This window comes from Pempheris klunzingeri, chromosome 2 (genome assembly GCF_042242105.1).
Source record: "Pempheris klunzingeri isolate RE-2024b chromosome 2, fPemKlu1.hap1, whole genome shotgun sequence".
Classification (NCBI taxonomy): domain Eukaryota; kingdom Metazoa; phylum Chordata; class Actinopteri; order Acropomatiformes; family Pempheridae; genus Pempheris; species Pempheris klunzingeri.
Window position 1 is genome coordinate 7,498,479 of NC_092013.1, and position 6,027 is coordinate 7,504,505.

A 6,027-nucleotide genomic window follows, 5' to 3' on the forward strand; every position below is an offset into this window, starting at 1 on the left:
CACTCATGTAGTATGTCAGTTTGATGAGGGGTATGATGTGCTTGGTTACTGAACACTGACTTTTGAGGTTTTGAAAAGTCTCCATGTTGATTTTCTCTGAATACATACTTCTGTGTGTAGATAATGGGTTTGATTTTGTTCTACTTTGGTTTTTTTTTTGAGATAGAGATGCAGTGTTGATTTGTGTATGTTAAACACAGTGGGAGGTTTGGTGAACATGTAAGTGCCACGGGGAGAGAGTTCCCTCCACACAAGAACAGGGTAAAAGAGGAGTTGGTCTTGGGGATTCGAAAACTGAACAGGAAGAGCCTTGAGGATGTATCATTTAGCCGCCAACCGAACAAGCAGATTATTTTGGTCAGTACTGTGTAGCAGTCTAACTTTAGGATTTATCATAAGAAGGGAACCCCCTGCTTCCCTTATACGACTGAATATGGGATTCAATGTTGTTTTTTGGGACCTTTTCCCCACCATTTAATTCCCCATCCAACATACTGTACAGAACATGCAAATACAGTTAAATCTAAATATGGTGCATCCCCACAGTTTCCTGTTTGGTTTCACCATGGTAGGCTGCTCAGATTCCGTAAGTCTTTAACTCTGCATTGTGGCTGTTAAAATACTGGAACTTGAAAACCATTTATCAATGGAAATCTACCACAAATTAGATGGACCCATCTTTGTTGAGATTTCCTCAATGTTGGCAACATAACACAGTAACAATGCCTGCAATACACAACTTATGGTACACTATCACCAGCAAGCTTTACAGGACATCATGTTAGTAGACATTTTTGAAGTTTTTTGTATAACTGTTGCCATTACAAATCCTGTCTGTAAACACATGTATGATACCATTCATAGAAAACAGTAGGCCATCTCCCATGCAAAGACTTTTAAGTCTTTTAAGGTTTTTTTTTGTTTTTTTTTTTTTTGTTCCTCCCATTAGGACAGGGATTGTAATGGAATCAACTTAATGTAGTTCTTACAAAAAGGAGTGTCCGCAATGGATGTACACCATAATCTACCTAAAAAAACCTACCTCTTTTAGCTCAGATTTTGCTTTAGCATTAAGCATTTGCCTCTGTTTTTACTTTTGTAATATTTGTATTCATGTTGGTATTTATTGCTGTCTAATGAGTCATACTTCAATGATTACCTCGGAGATATCTCACAGATTTGGGAGAGTCCAGCTAATGAAGTCATTCATAGTTTGTTTTTGGGTTTTTTTTTTGTACAGTTTTTTTTCTTCTCAGATTTAGCATTGCCTTTTTATTTTAACGCACAAAATACCAGGAGTGTTTTTAATATAGTGCCTGCACTCTGACCAACGGGGCTCAGACTGGCTAGGGTAAGGCTGCGTTACCCCAAAAAAGACATCCTTCTCTCGACTTTGTCCTTTTGCTCTATCCTTGTTATATCTTGGTAATTTTTTTTTAGCAACAGACCCAGTTGATCTTGTTGCTGATATCTCCCTTATCTTTGTAGTTCTGAAGGGCAAACTGCAGAGGAGGGCTTTGCCGAGCTAACGCAGTTGTAAAGAAGGAACGACCTGAACGACTTTGTGGTTGTAGTAGAAGCAAGAGGCGTGCTTGCGCTCCGCTTGGTACTTTGAGCGCGGTCTTTTCTCGGTAGTACGCCTTCCTTACCTTGTCCCTCTTATTCGCCCCGTCATTTCCTCCATACCCTCTCCACGTCTTCACCTCTCCTTCTGTCCTAAAGTCTGCTCCCGCACCTTTGTCATTCCCCGCCAATGTTTGCTCTAACAAGGGGAATTAGGAGAAGTGAAATCCTCAGTATCCATGCAATGCTGCTTTTATCTCGAGCATCACCAAGTCGTGTGTTATTGACACTACATAATGCGGGCATCGTCCAGAATGTCGTCCCTCAGTGGCTCGACAAGCCTCATTGGAAGATTTTGTGTGCTTTTTTTTTTTTTTTTTTTTTTTTGAAACGCGCGCAACTTGGTGATGCTTATTGGAGAAAAATAAATTCCTTTCAGATCCTAGTATCCTATTAACAGAGCAACTACTCACTTTGGTGAATTTAAACCAAGTTTTTTTGTATTCATGTCAAACTGCTTTGGGTAAACACTGAACATTGTCGCCATGGTCACACCTACCCTGAGCTGTGTGCCATAATATGACCCTTTGAATGCAGGGTGTTAATGAAGCTGGCTGCAGATGTTAGCCGGCTTAATTTGAATGGGGAGGTTGAGTATGAGATCTGGCCTCTTACTTCATACTCTGTCAGCCTTGAGTAGTGACCTTTTTTTTTTTTTTTTATTATGAGGAGTAAATTTGAATTTGGCATTGAATTCTCACCCTGCATTGTGAACCCAAATCATGCCACATTCATTTAAAATGCCTGAACCAACAAAAGCACTTAATGTAATGTTTGTAACACATGCATACTGATGAATCTACTAGCCATAAACTGCCTGTGTAGGTCAGCATGATATGGCTCCAATTATCAAGAAAAGTTAAGTCACTTAAATTCTAATGTAATTGCAATTTATCTTTTGTCTTGTTTTTTTTTTTTTTTTTCAAAGATCTTCTTTTTTCTATTATAAATTGGTGTTTATGTAATGTTATTTTTGTCAGATGTTTTGCAAATCAAAAATAAACAGTTGTACATAGAAGAGGACGCCTGTGTGATTTGTTAATCATATATTTGCTCTTCATTTTAATATATATAATATACATAGTGTAATCTATAATCTATACAGCGATGTGTTGAGTTTAATGCGCTTTGTGAACATTGCTGATCAAACCCTGCCTTTTGTTTCTGAATAGCTTTTTAAAAGTCACATATTATGAGAAATTAATGTGCACAGCTCACACGACTATTCCAAGCACACCAACAGTCGTGGAGGATTCATGACAAAGTACACGGATCTAAGTCAGACTGAGTAGAACCATGGTAACAATAAATGTTTCATCTTAAAAAATTATCCATCTATTATTATCTAATTAACATGTCATCAGTTTCAACTCAGTTGGCTCTATTGGCATTACATTTTTAGCAACAATGCTGTAAGAAAAAAAAAAAGCAAAACAATTTGGGATTAATTTGGGAAGTATTCAATAATATGAGCATCAGTGCAACATTAAAATTGATTAGTCAGTTACATATGTATTATATCCTATATCCTTTATTTATACCCTGTAATTACATTTCAACAGATCACATCACACTCTGTCCACAATCACAATCTGCCCTGTCCTCCTCCTAAGAGTATGAAAAGAGTATGAAAAGTTTACCTCCAACTTTTTTCATTCCAAAGTAAATGTTAAGTTCAAGGTGCTTCCTGTATGTGGTATAAATGTATTCTATATGCATAGTTTAAAAAGTTATACATACATAGTGAAACAAAATAGAGTAAACGTGATAAAAAATACAAATGAGTCAGTAACACATGGATGAAAGTGCAGTGAACTGTTCACAATGTTCTGAATTTACAAGAATTGAATGAACTATTAAAAAAAAAGTAAAAATTTGTTGAATGAGAATTCTCACTTTTAGGTGTGAACATTTGTATAATTATTTGTTCTGTGGCCTGTTAATTAGTTAGATTTTCTGTTTTCACATGAAAGTGCACATCAAAGATATACTGACATTCTTCTATTTATGTTCTTGTCTTCTTTATATTTGTTGCATATTCTCTTTTTGGACATAGAAATCCTATTTCTTTTTCACTCACAAATACAATTATCTGTTTATTCTTTTTCTGTCGGTCTTGTGTAATAAACTTTAGATATTTTCATGCTATGATTTGGCCACCAGAGGGCACTGTCTCTCATTTCATGCTGTAGCACACCCTCATTGACCTAATGACCTCTCTGGTACAGACTCAGAGGTCCACCAAAAACAGTTAGGATCATTTGGTCGCACTGGACAGCTTCACCACAAAGATGTGGTGTGTGTGTGGAACGGCAGCAGCGCTGGTGAACCCACACAGCAGGCTTGTATGTAGATAAATCTGACACATGTACAATATGACGGAAGAGATTTGAGCTCACCTCAGCTCACATCTCTGCGGCTGGTCATGTATGGGAGCGAGATTGCGTGAGTGGTCATGTGCAGGAGGAACAAATAAAAGGTTATCAGAGAAATCCAGTCATTGCGCGACAGTTAATTGTCAGCCCTGGTACGAAGCAGAGGCACTTATTTTGCCTGCTGATAAGGTTGCGCTCGTGCGGTCTACTGAGCCGTTGCGTCTGTGCACGAGGTTAGATGAAGGAAAAGAGAGGCTCTGGTTGCAGCAACATCCCCTAGGTGAGGGCTCTCTGGCTGCACTATCTCACAGCAGAGCAACGATAAATTGTACACCCTGTACTTTTCCACAGCAGATGTATTTCTGGCTGCACCTTCCCTTTCTATAGACAACAGGCATTACTGAGAAACAGCAGCTTCATGCATCATTCAGGTGTGTAAAGGTGAGCCAGCGACAACACAATTTTAGCATCTCCACATGTGAAATGGTTCAGCTGAGGAACCGGGAAATTGCATTCATGTTGTTCTAATTTTTCACTCAAATGGCACCGTTTTGCACTTTTTATGAGCCCAGTCACATTAGTACATTTAGCACCCTCACACAGGATCACTTGTGCAGTCAGCTGCTGAAAGAGCAGTCTCTCAGTTTTCTTACCACCGACAGGAACGAGTTTCCTCTGATGCTAGTTTATTACTGAGGAAACCAAATCTTCCCTGTTTCCTTTGAACCTGAACTAATCGGTATTTTAATAAAGGCAACAGGTCACATGATCAATGTGTAATGTGAAAGGAGTTCATAGGGACAAACTGTCAAAGAGTTATGGCCCAGGTCTGCAGCTCCCCTCAGCCCCGCAGGCCGTTTCAGCACCTTTCAGCTCATTGTTTTGGCTTTACGGCCCTCAGCTTTACTGTTGGTTCGGTCTCAGTCAGGCCCACAGAGTAGAGTGCTCAACCTAAACTGAAGGGAGATAGAATAGTGGGAATAAGTACATCATCAGTTGGACTTTTGGGGCTTTTTGTTGGACATGAATGACTAATCTGTTTGACTGTGCAACAAAAAATGCAATGTTAATTTCATTGACTTCATGCAGAGGCTCTGGCTCACAGGCCCCCTGAGCCCTTGGGCCCCTGAGCCTGGACCCGGGAGGGTCAGTAATCCACCCATGCTGTCCCTGCTCTCATCAGCAGTGTTTCCAGCCTCATCAGGCAGCCAAAAAAACAGCCCACTACCTGCCCAGCACCAAACAACAGACACACAACCAGACAGACCAGCTGGTGAAATTACTGAAAAACATTCAGCAGCTAAAGAGTCAGATGTTTCCCTCAGGACTTGGTGGAATATTGGACTCAATTGTTCAAGTCGCAGTTTGCCTCAGGAGTCAAGTCAAATAAAGTCAAATTTTATTCATGAAGCCCAAAATCAAAATTAGCCTCAGGGGGCTTTACAATCTGTACAGTGTGCAGCATCCTCTGTCCTTTGACCCTTAAATCAGATAAGAAAAACTCCCCAAAACATTTCCTTTAACAGGGAAAAACAATCTCACAGCTGCACAGACACACATCTCTAAACAAGTGCTAATGTTGCTCCGTGTCTGCCAGATATGTAAATAGGCAACTGTTTGCCACAGCTGCTCTATAAGGTGACAATATGTCTCTGTTGGGTTTATAGCAGGGTTTGCCTCCCCCTAACGAACAAACAATCAATACAACGTTAAAGTTCTTATTGGATAAATACTACTTAAATTGAAGCATGTCATGGGTGCTGATTTTCTCTCTGAAGTATGATTACATTCTACATAAATGTGACAAAAATGGAATTCGAGAAATAATATGCAAAGACGATATAATTCCACCTCTGGCTGTTTGTGCACCAGACTGTGCGCTCGCTGAGCGGGGTTGCACCAGGACAGTTTCTTGGAACGGTGCTACGTGACTTCGTTAGGTTTTTGGGTGAGGCAAAGACTAGTCATGGGTACCAGATAAAGACGTCTACACGCACACACACACACACACACACACACACACACACAG